The sequence below is a fragment of the Calidris pugnax genome, unplaced genomic scaffold (genome assembly GCF_001431845.1).
Source record: "Calidris pugnax isolate Ruff unplaced genomic scaffold, ASM143184v1 scaffold55, whole genome shotgun sequence".
NCBI lineage: Eukaryota > Metazoa > Chordata > Aves > Charadriiformes > Scolopacidae > Calidris > Calidris pugnax.
The window spans coordinates 2575202-2595174 of NW_015090832.1; positions in this window are offsets into that span (position 1 = coordinate 2575202).

A 19973-nucleotide genomic window follows, 5' to 3' on the forward strand; every position below is an offset into this window, starting at 1 on the left:
GTCCAGCGTAGGGCTACAAAGATGATTCAGGGATTGGAGCATCTCCCTTATGAGGAGAGACTGAGAGAGCTGGGACTCTTTAGTCTGGAGAAGAGAAGGCTGAGGGGAGACCTTATCAACGCCTACAAGTATCTCAAGGGAGGGTTGAAGGAGGAGGGAGCCAGACTCTTTTCAGTGGTTCCCACCGAGAGGACGAGGGGCAACGGGCACAAGTTGGAACAGAAGAGGTTCCACTCAAATATGAGGAAAAACTTCTTCATGGTGAGGGTGCCAGAGCCCTGGAACAGGCTGCCCAGGGAGGGTGTGGAGTCCCCTTCTTTGGAGATTTTCAAAACCTGCCTGGATGCTCCTGAGTAACATGCTCTAGCTCTAGGCAATCCTGCTTCAGCAGGGGAGTTGGACTAGATGATCTCTATGGTCCCTTCCAACTCTAGAAATTCAGTGAAATTCAGTGAAATCTTACCTTGAACTTGAGTTTGTGGTTTCAGGCTCAGTTTTTCCAACAGCCCCTTCCCCAGATCCCAAACCCTGGAGCTCAGGGAGACCCATTCTGGGCTCCAGGCCCTGGGAGCCTCCTGCACAGCAGAGGCCCTGGGGACAGTGGGGAGAGAAGGGGAGGAAGAGAGGAACTGCCTCTTTCTGCGTGGTAATTCACTTCAGCAACTGAGCTACGTGTCTGTTTTGGCACTGGATGTGCTAGTGTGCATCCAACCTCCCATCTCACCGGGCATTCAGCCTGCCCCAAGAGCCGGCCATTTTCTGATATGAACAACCCCCCTACCTCTCCACAAACCACTGCTGACAAAGTGTTTCTTGTGGTCAAACAGCTACAAAACATTTTAAAATATCAAGTGATCCAGCATATTCAAACACTTTCAAAATAAAAGATAAACTAAGAAAAAGAATTTTTAAAAATGGTGGCTTCATTAGGGAGAAGCAACATTACTTTTTCCTTCATTGTCTGTCCCAATCCGCAGAGCAGGGGAGAGGAAGAAGCGACAACTATTCCATCCACTGACATAAAGCTGGAGAGACATGGATTAGGATTAATATTTTGCTGTCTCAGTCTGTTTCCCCCAGCAAATAAACCTCCTCCTTTCCCCATGTTCCTGCCCAAGCTTTTCCCCTCCCTGTACAGATGAAGGATCTATCACAGCTGTCCTGTTCTGTCCAGGAACAAGCCATTTTAAGGCCACTTCTCACCATATGAGGCTGGGATGAGGTGTCTGTATGTGTGTAGCATTGATTCCTCACTCGCCTGCCTAGTGACACCACGTTTGAATGGTTTATCATGGCTTGGCCAGCTTTAGGGGATGGTCCTGTTGGAAGGTGAGCAGCAAAGGGTGACCTGAGTGTCCCTGCACCTGGCTTCAGGCAGAGGCCATGGTGACAACATACAGCAGATTCCCTTTTACTCATTCAAGGGCCAATAGATGTACCCACACATTGCCACTTGCCACTCCGATAGAAGGTATTTGCTTGCTGAAGGGCTGACAGCACTGAACAGAAATCACAGCAGCCAGAGAAGCAGAGATGTTCAACTTGCAGTGGCCGTGCTGTCTTCTGTGCTGGTTCTCACCTCCCTGGGGCTCCCGGTGCGAGTTCCAGCTCTCCAGGATCCATCCAGGAAATCTGGGCAAGAAGCACAAGTGAACGTGTGTTCATTTGCACAGCCTTGTTTTTCAGCCTGGCCAGGCTAATAACAGAACTCTAACTTCCCAAGCTTGTTCATTTTTCAGTTTAAACCAGATTCAGGCTGAGAGAGTTGGGGGAGCTCAGCATGGAGAAGAGAAGGCTCCAGGGAGTCCTTAGAGCCCCTTCTAGGCCCTAAAGGAGCTCCAGAAAAGCATGAGAGGGAGTCTTGATCAGGGAGGGGAGCCACAGGATGATGGAGAACAGTTTCAAACTGAAAGAGGGGAGATTCAGACTGATATAAGGAAGGTATTTTTTATACTGAGGCTGGTGAAACACTGTCCCAGATGACCCAGAGAGGTGGTGGATGCCCCATCCTGGGAAATATTCAAGGTCTCATTTGACTGGGCTTTGAGCAACCTGCTCTGGTTGAAGGTGGCCCTGGTCATTGCAAGGGGTTGGACCAGATGGGCTTTAAAGGTCCCTTCCAACCTGAACTATTCTATGATTCTATTCTATGCCTCTGTGGATAAAGACAACAGCCCCCTTTCTGCTTCATCCTTTCCGACTTATGCCATGATACATCACCCTCCAGGTGGTCCAGCAGCATGTGCTGCTCTTAAGAAGATTGCACAAAGGGATTTGGGTTAAAGAAAAAAATAGCAAAAAAAACCCCAACCAAACCCACAGATAAAGAAAGAAATAAAGAAACCTCCTTTCAGTGGTGGTAGAGAATGGCACAGGGAGGAGATGCAGCTCTGCTACTTGCCATCTGGGACTTTTCACTTCTGCAAGCAGACAGTGGCCATGCCACCCGGCGGGCTGGCTCCTCACCTCCCTGCTGCCAGCTGCAGCCCTCTGCCAACCGCTTCACAGCTCGGCTGGGTGGTGGGGTTTTGGGTTTTTTTCTTTGAAAACACTGCAGAAGGGGCAGGAGGCACTGAAACATGACTAAGCACTGCCCAAAGAGACCTTGCTGCTTGGACCATGGTGCGTTTTATAATATATTTGGGATTGTTCTCCAGTTCCAATAAATTTAAGATTGGAGGAAATCCAAATGAAGGGTCTGGGGTTGTCTGCCTAGCTCTTTCCTTGTGAAAGCAATTTCCTTTATTGGCATCTTCTAAGCAAAAGTAATCTTTCTGAGGGAGGTTTGGCAAAAACGTGGAAGATTTTTATAGCAACAGGGCCAAAGGTTTATAAAACCCCATTGAAGCCATTGCAGCCCAAGGTAATAGGTAGCTATAGACTTACAGGGGAATTAATAGAAGGAAAACAGCCTGGGTTTTCAGTAAAGGGAAAGGCAAAAATCTTGTGTTAGATTTCTACCAGTACTTTCCTTTCTAATGGACACACATCACCACCACCAAACACCAGGATTTTAAAAGGGAGATACGATTTCAGAAATAGGCATTTCAGAATATTTGCAGTGCTTTAAAGCAAGGAATCGTGCAGAGACGTCATTCTTACTTGCCCACCGATCCCGTATAATGCTAGAGCTTCCATCATTATCATGTAGACATGGAGGCTGTTCATCATGACAGCCCAACAGGATGTTCTTCCCAAGAGCCCTTTCGTATTTAAGATAGAGAAATGGGGGACAAAAGAAATTTTTGCAGAGCCTTAATGGTGCTAACCATGCAGAGTAAATCCTTATCAGCAGATGATTAAAGGGAGTCCTACACAAGGCTCATCAGAGTCCTTCACGTGTGGATGTGGGACCCCATGTTCTCTGGCAGAATCAGTTCCTCCCCTGACCATTTGTGTTGGAAGCCAGACTGAGCTGTCATCCAGCAAGTTTTAAAGCCAACAAGTGTTGCTATCTCCAATTGTTTTTCATGACAGCAACTGCAAGTGTACTCAGGAAGGAACGCAGGCAGACAATGGCAGAAGGATTATATTTCTCAGGCGTAAGTGCTGTGGGGATCAGGAAGCTGGGAGAGTCACTGAACACCTCTCGACAACTGCATCTCATAGAGGAAGCCGAATATTCATTCCTTCTGGACAAATGGAAGCTACTGCTATTGTTTATACCCCTTAAAAATAAAACTGTAACATTTTCTGCTTTGGTCATAGTTTAATCAGTATATGGAGAGCTGCAAGAGAGGAAAACTGAAGCTGGCAAAATTTTGCCTGGAGGCAGCAGTTTTGTTGTTGTTAACAACGCTCATTAGTTCATTTTTAACATCCTCTCTCTCTGCTGATGTCTGAGTTGTGTGACAAAAGCAGCCACAGGCGCCTTCTCTCCTTTTACTTCGTTCAAGGATTTTGCCCAGGTTTGGGACCAGAGGGAGGAGGTTCACCCCTACAATCACTAAAGGGCTGGATGCAGTCCTGAGTAACATGCTCTAGCTCTAGGCAATCCTGCTTCAGCAGGGGAGTTGGACTAGATGATCTCTATGGTCCCTTCCAACTCTAAAAATTCAGTGAAATTCAGTGAAACACCTGCAGTGCCATCAAGGGTAACGGCACCAGCAGCACCTAGCTTGCACACAGGGTGGACTGAGGTACTTGGGCAATCAGAGTAGCTTCCGTGTCACCTCCAGTCTAATTAGACAGTCATCTTTGTGCTTTAAAGTATCCACAGATCAATAAACACCTGTGCTCCTATTTGGCGTCTCTCTCAAATGGCTGCCTGAAGGGATGCTCTACCTCTGCAGCGTCGCTCTCAGCTCTCACACACGGACCTTCTTGCCAGGAGAGCCCTGTGGGCCTCACTCAGTCCCTTCCCCGTGGGCTGTGGCCACTTTGTAAGAAGCAGGTAGTATGGGAAGGGCTTTGCTTGCCATCGGCAGCACATCTGAACACGCCAGCTGGCTGCACCTCAAAGGCGGGTACCAAAGGCTCCAGATTTTTGTCTCCTCAGCGTGCAGTAGGGTGAGGAGGTCTTCTGTACTGTCTGGCTGCTTCTATGGTTGTGGCCCATGGGTTTGAAGAAATTGTTCTGAGTCCCTTCACTCGTTTCCTCTGATTCCCTCCATTTTACAGCATTTCCAGGTCCTCCACGGCTCTCTCCACCTTCTGGAAACATCCCAGTATTTGTTTTTGAGCATACAGCCACCGAGCAACACACTTGACCTTATACACAGGTCTTTTCCTTTACCCTTTCAAGTGGTTTTTGTAACATAAGAACTTCAGCCACATGGCTATACCTGAGTTTTAGGTTAAATTAGTACTTTTGCAATCAGAAAATACATTAATACTTCTTTTCTATCCCCCCTGCAGCCTCACTACAACCAGGGCCAGACCGTAGCACTCAGATTTTAAAGACAGCACTTCCAACACGACTCGGAGCCTTGCAATTAGCCTGTCGCAGAGCAGGCAGGGAATAAGGAAAGGAGACAGAGAGTGTAGGTTTCCTGGGAAGTGTTTTCCCGAGTGACACACGTCACATCCTTACGTGACTCAGTAATGCTTGCTTTCTGTATGTTTACCTGAAATAGTCACAATTTTAAAAGATGCTCACGTTTTCCCTTGGGTGGAAGTCAGAGTCCCCAAAGTTTCTGTCTGTTAGATTCCTCCTTGGCTGCGGAGCCAAAGGAACAAACCCTCTATAGCAAAGGGTGCCAGGGCTCAGCAGAACCCCAGGCTGCTGTCACCTGCTCGTACCAACCCAAACAAGCCTCCAAGCAGAGAAACAAATCCACTTGCTTCCATCTTGCTGTACATTTTTATCACCAAGATAAAGGAAAAAGTCAGCTTAGGCACAGATTTTGGGTTAACGCTTCCTTGAAGGAAGGACCATATCAGGGAAGAGAAGGCTTTTTCTCCTTTATAGGACACTAAAATTTGTGATATCCTGAGACTAAAAGATAATTGAGGTAAAATAGTGATAACATTTGAGGGAACCAGATTGATTAGATCAGACTGTTCATGTTTGCTCAGCTTCCTCACCTCCTTTCCAATCCCTTGTGATTTTTTTTCTGTTTGTAGCTGAAAACACACAACACAAATCACCCTTTCAAACTTGTTCCTACCTTGATTAAAAAAAAAAAAAAAAAAAAAAAGGTGCTTTACAATTCTAATGCTGTAACTGCTGCGCATATGCCAGAAGTTTGTTCCTACTGTGTCAGCTCATACAACAGCTTCGCCTTATCTACGCAGCGCAGAGATTTGAACAGGTTTAAGAGAGCTTTCAGAAATTTAAATTCTCTATTTACCACCTAGTAGCCTCCTCTGCTTCTCAGCCCACAGTTCCTACCAGGCTGATGAACAAACACAGCTGCCTCCTAATGCACAAATATTCCTCCAAAAGGAGTGATGTAAATTAAGGTGAAGTCCAAACTCAATTCAGCTCGAGGGAAATGCTTGAGCACTGGGTACAGCAGAAATAGGAAAGGGTTTTAAGCCTCTATAATTTCCCACACTGAACTGAGATGCGAGATTGGGAGAAAAACTACGTCACTGCCACCCAATTAGCCATGTTCTCACAGCGCCTGCTCAGGGAAACAGCAATCACGTTCCAAATAAGCCGCAAAGTTTGGGGAGAAAATGCCAAGACATCAAAATGTGGCCTTTGTGATGATGGAAGAAATGCACCCACAACATCCCTCCCACCAGGTATCACTTCAGTGCACATCCTCCCTGGCTAACCCCTTCCCAAGATAACACACAGAACCTCAAGCTTGGTAGATAACCCCATGTGAAGTAGCATAAGAGCTGTGAGCATAAAGCATAAAAGCATTACAAGTTGTGTGTACATATATGTATGTTCTACATGCCTATATAGGACATACAAATATATACAGGACATAAAGAGATATACACATGTCCTAATACAAGACATAGGAGTAATAGAAGTTCAACTTGTAAGAAAACAGAAGCCCGGATTGCCCAAAAAGTGAAGGTGCAGACTGCAGGCAGGTGGGTAGGGCTTGGGCAGCTCCACACAAGGAAGCGATGAGCAAAGAAATAGCAACAGAAAGTGACTTCAGTGCTTAGGTCATTTCAAATCAGATGGAACATGTTGGGAAAACATTTCATCTTGCCACTCAATGTGACTGCATTTACCAAAAAAAAGGTTAAATCCATCTGCAATCCTCTTTTTTTAAGGTTGTCCCTCAGGTTCAAAGGGTGCAGCGTGTTCTTATCAACCCCTCAGAGCTTGCTTTGGGACTGATAACTTCTAAGCCTCCCCTTTTTCTCAGAAGGCTGTGAGAGAGCGAGAAAATTGCAAATAATTGCATCCTGAAATGATGGAGTTATCGCCCTAAAAATCCCGTGCAATTCCCAGGAATAAACGTTCCTCTCTGATCTCCTCATGGCTCCTGCTTGCAAAGACTTGCCACTGCTCCAGCAGCTCCGTGCAGGGTCCACAGGGGGAAAATTACTTTAAAAGCAGCAGACAAAAAGGGAAAAGTAGCAGCACTGAAGAAAGGGCAGTGTTTTCCACAGACCAATGCATATAAATTCTGACATGCTTTCAGACCAAAACCTGTTAGGATGCCTGGTACTCACAGAGATCCATTCTCTTTCATCAAGCTGCTCTCTGCTTTATATTTCCCCAGCGTTAGTGTGCATTTTCAGCCCGGTCCTATCATTTCCAAGCTGCAATTTGCAGAAATTAGCTCTCCAAACTTGCAAAGCTGATTCACGTCAGCAACAGCAGCGGCAGGAGTTTGTCAAAGAGAATGATTTGCATGTTTACAGCCCAAGCTGGAGTTTCGACTGGCTCATGGCACGATGAGTGTTTTTGCAGCTATTCTGTTTATAAAGGGATGGGAGGCTGGGGGAAGGGAGACTATTTACCTTGGACCCACCACACTAGGGGATGCGAGGATGGGTGAGAGGCTGCGACTTGTCCGTGAGGTGCAGAGGGAGCTGGAGCAAATCCCCATCCCCACACTTACTTGCTCCTCATTTTCCAAACCCAAGCTCAGGCCAAGCCACAGATTCCCACTTCAGTCCTGACCCAACTGCAGGGTGAGCACATCCACACCAAGAGGGATTGGGATTTCTAAGGGTAGGGGGTTTTTATTTCAACACCTGCTAGAACAAGAATATTTTTAGATGGTGAAACCTGGAGTGAGCCAGATGAAAATAAAAGGGTCATATACCAGTAACACAGCAAGCTGTGAACGTATATAACAGATACCATTCATTATAAAACGCTTGCAGGCTCTAGACTTTAGTGTAAAAATGTTACTAAAAAAGAATAGTGGCACTTAGTTCTTTCTTCACTTGGACACCAGACAGCTATGAGCAACAGGTCTCAGTTTTGTGCAGAAGATGGGTTGAGGGATGCTTGGAGGATCTCCATGACTGGAAGCAATAAACCCCTTTCCAAATGTCAAAGAAACCCTTCTCCTATACCATGCATGTTTCTTAATAAAAAAACCCCACAGCTGTAAAGACTAACATAATTTCTACACACAACATCTGAAAACCAAGCAATTTCATTAAGATCCAGAGTAGAAACAAACCAAACCAAGGGCTTATTTTGGAGTTTGGTATTAATTTTGACTTTGGCCATAGCTAACCCTTCATACCCTGATGAAGACAGGAACCAGGATTGCATGTAGCGATGCCGAGCTGGAAGCTGGCTGCTTCCAAGCCGTGTATTCCCACATTCAGCCACGTGGTGTAATTATAACCCAACTGCGTGTACACACAAGCACAGAGAACTGGGCTTGCTCATTACCTCCTTTGTCAAAGCCTATTTTTCTTTGCAAGATAGTTCCTATGGCACCAGAATAAACAATAATTTTGGTTCTTTGCACATCACCGGCATTTTCCCAGACAACCCGTTCTTTCCTTGTCAGCACTCTGGATTGTATCAGCACCACCAATAAAGCTTCCCAGTCCCTCTTGTGTCAAGAGGTGTGTTTGTGCTCAGCTTTTAGGAGGAAAAGACAGAAGACACACGCAAGCACACACACACACACCCAGTTGCACACATACCCAATTGCCTGCCTACTTTGCTGATTGAACAGGTTGGACATGGACCTGTTGGAACAGGTCCAGCAGAGGCCACAAAAATGATCAGAGGGCTGGAGCCCCTCTCCTATGAGGACAGGCTGAGAGAGTTGGGACTGTTCAGCCTGGAGAAGAGAAGGCTCCAGGGAGACCTTATAAAGAGCCTTCCAGTCATTAAAGGGGCTACAGGAAAGCTAGGGAGGGACTCTTGAGCAGGGAGGGGAGCCATAGGATAAAGGGGAAGGGTTTAAAACTGAAAAGAGGGGAGATTTAGATTAGACACTAGGAAGAAATTCTTTGCTGTGAGGATGGTGAAACACTGGCCCAGGTTGCCCAGAAAAGCTTTGGCTGCCCCATCGCTGGAGGGGTTCAAGGGCAGGTTGGAGAAGGCTTTGAGCAACCTGGTGTGGTGGGAAGTGCCCAGGGCAGGGGGGTGGAACTGGATGATCTTTAAGGTCCCTTCCAGCCTTAACCATTCTATGATTCTATGATTTGCAAGAGCGATGCACAAAACCAGAGTATTTCAATCCTGGACGGAGATTTCCTGCTGTATGTGACTTTGGCATGCTCTGCTGTTGGGTTAGAAGCCTTACATGGACGGGAAAAGTCTAAGTCCGCTCAAGCACAATTGAACACACTATTTGGAAGAAAGATCCCTCTAGGTATCACCTTGCATTTGTGATATCCCACACTCAGGCACTTGAGCAGAGAAAGCCATGACCAACCGCTCTAAGTACCAACCGCTTAACTTTCCTAATAACAGAGAGTTCAGTCCACGGAGCTGAGCAAAGTGTTTCCTACATACCAGGCTCAGGCAATAACCAGTGACCTCTCCCCATCCTTCTCAGCATACTCAGTCATGAGACACAAGTGAAAGGATACTCCCAGGAACACCTTTGGAAATTTCAAATAAACCGGGATTTCGTACAAGCTCTTCAGCCTCTTGATCCTACATGGACCAAGGCTCACATTCATCCTACCTGTGAGCCTGCCAAGAGGATTATTGCTAGAAACTTCTGGCTTTATCCATCTCCAGAATAAGGTTCTGTGTATTTCATTGCTTTTTCTATGCAAGCCAGGCTTTTTCTCACAGTTGTTTTAGGAGGAACTATTTATATATGCAATAAAAAAGCTATTTCACCACATTGCTGAAAATTCCATCAGGTTACAGTTTATCTTAACAGTATATAATTTAGAACGTATTAATAAAGGATTACTAAATATTATATTGCTTTGGGGATAAAGAGCACATTATAGGTGTTTATAAACACATCAGGCAATGTTTTGGACTTTTAAGTAACCCTATTGACCTGTAGCATAAATGCCCTGTAGCTACTGATTCACAATATATAAACACAGTATGGATAAACTTTTACAAGCCATTCTATAAATACACTTAGTAAGAAATATGACATGGTCCCAAACAGACACAGAAATTACTTAAAAAACCCAAGATATTTTCAAGAAAGAGTACAAGTCTTTTTATTTGGCTTAGTTCTTGTAAATTAAAGTTATACCTCAGCGTACAAAAGTAAAATTAACCCAGCACAGTATTTTTTTAAAAAATACTTCTTGTTTTTTCAAATGTGGAACTTGACAAAAGAAAGAGAGGACCTGAAATGGCCAAGTTAGATGGCTCAGAAGAGGAATTTCCAAGCACAAGCAAGAAGCATTAAATCTGTTCCTTCTGTCTCTGTGCCATTTTATTTATGACTCAGGTCATTTGCTTGCAGACACCTATTAACAGGGGAAACACGTCTCATCTAACTGCAGCCATCTCAGAATTAGATGTCCAACTAATCTTGGGCAGTACTGGTCATCTAGCTAATGCAATCAGTGGAGGAAAACAGGCATGTCCAGAGGACAATCCAACCCATCTCCCTTTGACTGCTTTATCCCAGACAGACTCACCCTCTGGAGAGGCTCTTGTCTCACCACCAGTAGTTATCCACGTTCCTCTCTATAGATGGACAAGCATCTTGGAAGGAAGCCATGCTTGAATAAGTCCCAGGTTTGAAGTCTGCTGTTGGACAGCAGCAGCACAGTCAGCCCAGCACAAGATAATGATATTTAAAAGGTTTAACCTGTGAAAGCTTCAGCTCAAAGAGTGTCTGTCAAACTTGATGGACCCCTCAATACCACCTGTATGATGTTACTGGTTATCGTGGGGATGGATGGAAAAGCAGCAGCTGATACTCAAAGGCAATGACCAACCTGGATAAAATGTCTGCTGGATTCCCACCTCCCAACAGGAAGAGGGTGTGAAGCACTTGGAACTCCACTGCGTTTCAGGCTTCTGCATCTGTCTCCCCCCAGCAGCTTTAACCCACCTTGTACTGGGCAGCAACGAGGACAGAAAGGTGAATTTGTGTCTGTTTCTCAGTGCTGGCACTTCAATGGGTATCTTTATAAGACCATCTGGAATATGGCAGAGCTGTCTCTGCTGTTTACCTTCCACGAATGCAGCCTGTTGTTAATATCAAACGTCAGGAAAATATTTTGGATAAATCTGGATAAAGTGCCAAGATGAAATGTAATTAATCATTACGAATATACAACTGTCTCTGTTAAACAGTCAGGACTGTAGGGGTAAAACTTCCTCTCAATCTAACAATGTGGTGAGGAGATTTCTTTGGTATCACCTTCTAACTGGCTCCGGGTATAACAACAACCTGTATAACTGAAGGGTGTTTTATACAGTCCAACCTCATTATAATGAACTCTTTGAATAAACAGTTGTTAGAGCTGAATGTTCACCACAATTAAGATGGACAATTTGCTTCATCAGGTCAATGAAAAACCACCCAAACCTGAGCCAGCCACTGACACCTGGAGTGCAGCAACAGAGTTTTGTTCATAGCAATGAAGAATTAGAGCAAAGTATTTTCAAAACCAAATAGTGAATCAATACAGAAAGGAACAGTGCAGTAGTCTTCCAAGGTAGATTTACCGGGCTTTAAGAAAAACAGGACTTATATCACCCTTGTTAAGATGCCTTATTTTTATTTTTTTAAAATAAGGCTAACTAAGAACACCAAAAAGAGTAGTTCTTACCAGCAGGGTCGTATGAGCGTAGCATGGCTGGACTCTCCTGTTCTGACACTCTAAGCTGTTCATCTTGATGCTCTCCTGCTCGTATTCTGGGAACAATGCAGTCTTCAGCACACCTTGTCTTGTCTGCTTTCGTGCCCACAGCCTACTCCTCTGCTCTAATGGAATGGGATGGTGAGCACTGCCACGTGTGCCTGTTGGTAAATGAGGGTGGAAGAGCAGAAGATGGCAGCCTGCTGGGAAATGTGTGAACATGTTCACTACCAACACCCATATCCTACAGTTGGGTCTGGCACACGACACCTGCACCCCTTGAGCATCCATCTATAGAAAACACCAGAAAAATCTCAGCAACAAACTACCAATGGCTCCTCAGCAGCTGAACACTAAGGAAACAATACAGCAATACCCGTTAGAAAGAAAACGTTGCGAAAATATGCTTTGCTCTAACCCATGCTGCTAAGGCTATAATTTACAAAAAATACTTAGCTCACAGACACAGGCTTTCTGAGAGGACTGCCTCAAAATCTGCTGCTAGGCTGAAGGGCCTGCTGAATTCTCTCTGCTGCTCTTGAGCTGCTTCTCAATAATAAGCGTGATGCAAAGCCAGCTGCCCGTCACTGTGACAAGGAGCTGATGTTGTTTTTTTCCATGCAATCCCACCGTGGCTTCCAGCAGCACTCCTGGCAAGGCACTGTCCCCTCTGAGCGCAAAGAAAAGGCACAAGTACGAGAGTCTCTTAGTAAAACATTAATCTCAGATCACAGATTTATTTTATGGATTTGCAACACAGCCCATATTACAAACATTGTCTGGGAACATTTACAAGAATAAATAAGATGGACTCGCAGTTGTAAAAAAAAGATTACACTTCACTGTAATGTACAGTCAAAAAATATATCTGATATTCATTGACTTGACATTATTTACCTTCCTTCTTTTAAGCTAGAAAGAAAAGACACTGAATGCACAGTGTTGAGATTTTTGTATTTATATTTTTTTCCTTGGTTTTTTTTTTTTTTTTTTCATACGTGCTTTATCTATCAAACATCCAAACTGTACAAGTGAGTTTCACCAGTAATCCATAAAGGCCAAAGGAGCAGGAAGGGGGGGGTTGGGAGGGGAGAGATGGGGGTGGCATGGCAAGAGCAGAGACTGGCTCTCATGCAGCGCTCCTCCCCGCCGGAGAAACGCATCCAGGGAGCTGGAAGGGGCTTCTGCCGACCCAGGGGCAGCCACGGCATCGCTGGGTGAAGCGGTGGCAAGTCTGGCAACACGTGATGCTACTAGGTTTGAATTTCAACAGGATTGGTGTGGGGCTTGGGGGTGGGGGGAAGGTGAAGGAGGTTAAATCAATACGGGGGTGAATTTTGTCCAGGTGGTTAGTCAGTACGGGTTAAAGGATGTGCCAAGGATACAGCTCAAACTTTTGGCAGAGAAGTACAGCGTTTAAGTGTTGGAGGTGTAAGAAAGGGCTCCAGGGGCAATGAGGGGGTAACACCAGTTCTGCTCCAGATATATGAAAGTCCAGCACGTGAAGCCTGGTTGGACTTTCAGCAATGCAAACAACTGACCGTCACTTCTCCTGGGGAGTCTTGTTAGAGTATCTAAATTTGGGAAAGCTTATGAAGTGCTGGCCACATTCCCACTTCCATCCCCCAAAATGTGCTCCTTTCCGTAATTTCAGACAAACAAGATTTCCTGGGGGTCCCCGTTGAAAGATGATGTACTCACACAAGGAAATAAATCTCCATGGTGGAACACACTCGAGGTACCTCACAACGTCCCACAGACAGTAGTGTTTCAGGATATCAGATCTCCCCCTGAAAAATATCTCCACTGAAACACTACTGTTCTGCAACAAGTGCCTCCAGTAAATTAACCACTATGCTGCTGGAAACCCACCTACAGAAGCCCAGGACCACCTACAGAAGACCGGGACCACCTACAGAAGACCAGAACCACCTAGAGAAGCCCAGGACTTGTCTCAAAGGTTACATCTAGAGCGTTACCTTAACCTCGCAACAAGCAAATCCTCGCTGCAGACCAAGTGGTGTGGCTCACATTTATACTTCTTAGAAACAGCTCATGCAGAACTGAACTGCAAGAAAAACATTTTAGTTTGTTCTCTTCCCGTTGCCGCCTTTTTTTTTTTCCCCACCAGGAAACACTATGGGAACACCAGCATCTGTCATTCAGTCTGCTGCATTGTTTTGCTTTTTAAGGCTCAGGTTGAAAACAGAATAGTGGTGAAAAATCTGCCGCATGCACTGGGACGAGGATGGAAAGGCTAATTTAAATCTCTCGTGTTTTTACAAACTGAAAAAGCTGTCAGGTTTTCACAATTATGCTAGTCCAACATGAAACTGTAGGCTATTCTGAGTATAGTTTATTTTTACAAGGGAGGCTTTTAAAATATTTTAACACAGCAAATAATGATTATAGACTAAAGGTCACTGGAAGTCAGCAGATTTTTTTTTTTTTTCTTTCCATCACATTCAGTACCACCAGGATTTGGTCTTGATGTATGAAAATGTATGATTTGGCTTGACGGTTACAGCAAATTGTACATTCTTCAGGTATGTATATGAGGGAGATGACTGATACCTTTTCCAAGTCAATGAACAGATAATACATGATAGATTCTCCTAGAGGTCCTTGCCAAACCTGCAGAAAGCGGGCTTCGCTTGCTCTGCTGTTGGCTCGCCCCCAAGGAAAGAAGAGCTATAGGTATTTTTGGAACAGGGAAAGGAAGAGCACTTGCATTTAAATTGTATATTATGTAGGTATGGCTATAGAAGACTGCAATCTAAATAAATAGGAACACAGGAGGGTTATCAGAATCCTTACTACTCAACTTCTCTCCCCCTGACTTTAATTAGCTGGCTCCCCCCATTTCTGCTCCTGCAAACGTCTGGGCAGGGAAGATGTAGTAGTTTGTTCTACATTTCACAGTCTTCTAGGAGGTATTCTGAACTTCTGACCCAAAGGCAGTGGTTATGCTGAGTAACTTTTGCCACGTGCCCCCCTTTATTTTTCAAACAAACTGTGGTTGACTGAAGTTTGTACTCTTATGACAAATGAAAGAATCTCAAATGAAAATACAACAGGCTCACACTGAGTTCTTGAGATGCCCCTTGCACTGGCTGGAGATATCATAAAAGTTAACTGTGCTACCAGTGAAATTGAGTTGATTCTTAAAATTTATTACAGGACAATGAAGTTTTCGGAGTGGAACATTTCCACTGCACTGCACGTCCAGGACCAGGACTGTGTGCTGCTTGGCAATGACTTGTTAAGAATTCTGCAAGTGTGACAGATAGAGGCACCTCGTATTTGAAGATTCCTCTCTCAAGCAAATCTCCTTTTATCTTTGTCCCTCAGGATTTATTCCCTCTGTTACACTCTGACTGCTCCGTCTCCAGAGAGCTCCACAGCATGGAATACAGCATTACCTGTTCTTTATGATCTTGGCTTGAACTCAGAAGAGTAAGAAAGATTTAAGAGCAGCCGTGCGAGGATGAGAGACAGAACACGGTGCAAGTTTCCTACCTGTTTCAGGACTCCATTTAAGCTGCCTTATCCTCCAACGGCTGGTTTCTCCCAAAGGAGATTTCTTCTCCTGTCCTGCTCTTCCAGATGGTAACTGCTTTACCTGCCTTCTCAATCATCTGCTGCAGGAGCCTCTCTCCTTTCTCTGACTCTACAGCACACCACGAGCAGTGACCAGCAATCCCTGGCTTGAGATTCCCACAAACAACTACTAAAGGGCCTGTGAAGAGTAAATGGAAAAACAGGTCTGTCATCTGCAGGCTTAAATCTACTGCTGTGGGATCCACATTGCCACTGGACATGTTTTTTTTACAGGGAGTTTACAGACCCAGAATAAAAGGTTGGAAAACACCGATGCAAATATGGGTTTCTCTAGGCAAAAGCTTTGGGATTCCCTCCACTACCCTACGGAGTTGCACGGACCAGATGGATTAGGGGTCACAGGTATTTCCCAAAATCTCTGCCTGCCTTTCGGGAGCCACCTGGACATTCTTCCAGGCTTAAATCTACTGCTGTGGGATCCACATTGCCACTGGACATGTTTTTTTTACAGGGAGTTTACAGACCCAGAATAAAAGGTTGGAAAACACCGATGCAAATATGGGTTTCTCTAGGCAAAAGCTTTGGGATTCCCTCCACTACCCTACGGAGTTGCACGGACCAGATGGATTAGGGGTCACAGGTATTTCCCAAAATCTCTGCCTGCCTTTCGGGAGCCACCTGGACATTCTTCCAATGTGTGGGCATGTGGGCAGGGGCTGAGCAGCAGAGATGAGGTACATAAACTGCACATTGATTTGAGGGTAAAGGCCACAAAAGTTTTTCAATGCATGTAAGAACCTTTCACTGCAAACTGCCTGTTGCCTGTGGATCAAGATGGACAACTCAAGCTCACAAAAATGGCGAAATGTTAATAAAGAGGGACCCACCTGTGCATTAATAAAACTGGTTGGAGCTGAGCATGGCAAAGGCAGACAGAGTTCTGTGGAACCGCGCTAAAGAATTTCAATCACAAATTGAAATGCCTCCTACTAACCAAAGTCCAGAGACTTCCCAGATCAGAGAGTAAGAACTGTATCTGCAGATATAAATAAAATCACCAATTTCCCACTTGCTTGCTGAGGTCCTGATTCAATGACCTTCACATGTACACTGCACTCCCTTGCACTGTCTCTTATCTTTACATTAATAAAAAAGTACCTCAAGTCTATTTACAGGTGGTCAAATGCCTTTTTCCTGACAGGCAATTTGAACAAGAAGAAGAAAAAAAAACACCAACTAAAAAAACCCCAGCATGGGACACAGCTCCTGCAGAGATCTTAACCCACAAACCGCCACCACTAAACAAACAAACACAAAACTAAAAAGAAAAGATCGTTAAGACCTACTGTACCTTTTAGGGGTTTTGTCTCTTTCCTGCAGACAACTCAGGGTCTTCCTTCTCCAGCAGCCAGCCTACACAGCTCTGGAATTCCTTGCTTCAGCTACATCCCTTAATAATTTAAGATGTTAGTTACCCCCTGCATGAGACAGTCACCCTTAAACCACCCTTCTTTACCTACTTCTACTTCCCTGTATTTCAGATTACACTTCAGACCAACACTATGCTATTAATAAACAGGGCTCCCTCACCCCTGAAGAATGTCTGAGTGGGGATAACTTTATCTTCATTATGACCATTCAAATATTGTCGATATCATATTTTTCCAGCCTAAAATTCAGTCATTGAGGAATTCACCTTTTCTACCATATATTACCGCTTTCCATCCACAGCAGGGGATGCTTACATTGGAAAGCTCGCCCTGGCTATTAATCCTTTCAGGAGTGAGAAAGCCTCCTTTATCTCATTTTATAATTTCTCCCCTTCCCTGCAAAAAACAAACCCATCACCCATAATCTTGCTTCAAACACATTACCTATTTCGCTATAGGCTGCTCTCTGCGGTTTAAACAACCTCAAGGTAATAAGGTTATTTAAAGTGAGCTTCTCCTCCCTTTGCACGCAATTCCCTTCACTGTTCATTCCCATCCAGCGTTACACACTAAGGAGCAGCATGAAGACCCCTGAGCCAACACAGACTGGAGCTGGGTCACTCCCCCGAAGGCAACGGAACTGCACGATGGTGTAACATCATCTGTAGTGTCTGCTGAGCATCCTTCCACAGGGATTGCAGGCTGGACATGGGAAGAAGGTTGACACTTTATGGCTGAGTTACCACATAATAAGCTAGGACTCACAGCTGGGCTGCAGTAACCAGTATTTGCATTAAACTTGTTCCTTGCAAGTACAAGGTAAAATTTAGCTTCAATATCTTCCCCTGCAGTTTATGCTAACGTCTCTTTGCACTTGCAGAAGGTTAAAAGCACGTGGTGAGTTGCTGTGGGTCAGCTGAGACATCCACCTCACCCTTCAGTAGCATTTTTCATACCCTAAAAGACATCCAAACCTACCTCAAAAACTCCTGCTCAAACACCACTGCAGGTGTTATTCTGCTCTGCTCATCCCACACCTCCTCCTCTCCGTGCACACATCCCTCCTATGGGCTTACTTCTGGCTTTTTTATCCATTTTCCTTCATGCTACTGTTAAACCTTGAATTAGCTCCTACACATCACATCCCAGTCCTAGTGCCACTTCTCCTACCTCTCTCTTCCCTTTTCCCTGGGCTGTCACCCTCAGCTTGCACTAGGCTTGCAGTAACTCAGCGGGGGGACCTATCGCTACCCAATTTCCATGTAAAATTAACGGAATGCTAAATACTAATTAATATTTCCATAGATATCCACAGGGAGTGATTCCCTCTGGTTTTCTGCTGTTAGCAGTCACAAGCACTTTGCTGACTCGTAGTTTCTTCCTACCTGGGCAGTTGCTGAAAAATTCTGTACTGGGATCAGGATTCCCTCTTTCCTCTTCTTTGCTAAAGGGCTCCCAGCTCCTGACCTACACTGGTACAAGCAAGCCACCTGTAATCAAAACACTAATATTACGCCTTCCTTCTCATTTTTTATCTCAAAGTTTTGCTTTGCCTTCTATTTTCCTGCGGAAGTGTTTGTGTGGCTTAACAGCAAAAGAAAGAAAATAAAATTAAAACCAGTAGTTTCACGAGAGACCAGACATCCATCCACCTACAGCCCTGACAGGAACTAATGGTGATTTGGTGATTTCTTGCAGACAAAAGAAAGGACCAACTAGAAACCCAGCAGAGGCACCTGTGAGGGGGTTCTCACCGATACTTTATGGCACAGTGGCTACAGCAGGGACAATGTGGTTCAAGCTCATTTAAGACCTTCATGATATTGAAGCCCAGAATCCAAAGCTTGGAAAAAGCATGAGCCAGGTGGTTCAACATCCTATGCTGGGCCCTTCTCTGCTCAGTGGAAGAGGATTATTGCTGTTCCAAACATCCTTCCTCAGACTGTTGCAGGTCTTGGTAGAGATAACTGTTGGGTTAGATACTGGCATGATTGAGTTGAGAGTTGTTTTTATCAGATTTGATTTTCCTCCTTCATTGTCAAGGCAAAGGTATGACTATTGAAAAAAGAATGACCATGAAGCAGAGGTGCCTTTTGAATTTACATACAGAATTAGCAAATTGTTTTGAACTTCTGGCATGTTTTATGTCAGGCATTGATGTGACAGAGCTCCCAGTGGTCTCCGTGTATCTACCTGAGGGTGGAAATCTACAGAGTGGTAAGAAAGTGGAGTATCTTTAAACTGTTACCTTCAGTCTATCTTTTAGCAAGTCTGTATTTAAAGACACAGGCATGTCCCAGAATCTAATTTGCACACAGAACAACCTCGTACCCCCGCACCCTCAAGATAAACAAATGGCTAAATTGAAATACTGAATATTGTAAGGCCTTGATCATTCAATTATTTTTTTCTCCAAGACTACCCTGCAGACCTTAGTGATTAACTACTTAAACGTACTCTTTCAGAAAACCAATTTCTTAGCTGCTAAGAAGTCAGAGTAAGATCCAGGATCATGGCAAAACACCACATCTGGTGTTTGTTTCAAAGACAGAGAGTTGCACAGGCATTTTTGCAGAACAAAACAAAAGCTGTTTTGTTTAGGAGGGAAAGTTGCTGTGCTGGTCTAACACTTGTCTTAACACGTGTCAGAAGAGGTTTCTATGTGTGTACATCACCTTTCCCACAGCTTGGATGGGTTACCCTTTTGAAGCTTGTACGGGCTGGAAATCTGAATAAATCCCTCAACTACATCAGACTGTAGAACGGTTTGGAAATAGTGAAGAAAACTTGACCAAATCCAATGTTAACATTACCTTCTGATTTTAAGCTCTTGAGCAAGAACCTTCCTTGTTTGCACAGTGCCTAGTTCAGCAGGGTCCTGTCATGACTAGGGGTCTTAAGTTCTACAGCAATACAAATAATAAATAAAAAATAATAATACTTAATATATGACGAATAATACCTACTTTATACCCTGTTTTTCAAAGACACACTGCACCCCAGCAAATACTTGAAAAATATGGTAACAAAGTTACCAAAAGTTGCAAGACAAATGCAATTTGTTTGATCCAAATATTTAACCTTAAGGTTCTAGAGGCTGGGAAACTCATTAATGGTGTTGCTTCACCAGCACCAAAAGGAACACAGACTGGAGAGATGAAACCAGTTCACCCACAGCCTTGGGGAGTCCAGCAGAAACTGGGAGGAAACATTTGTGTAGAAGCCGAGGCAGTGAATCCATGAACAGCTTCTCATCTCTACCATCTATTTTCATGCCTAAAGGGACTGCATATGGGAGGAGAACTCCAGTCTTGTGGGTTTGTTGTTTGGGCTTTTTTTTTTTTTGTGTGT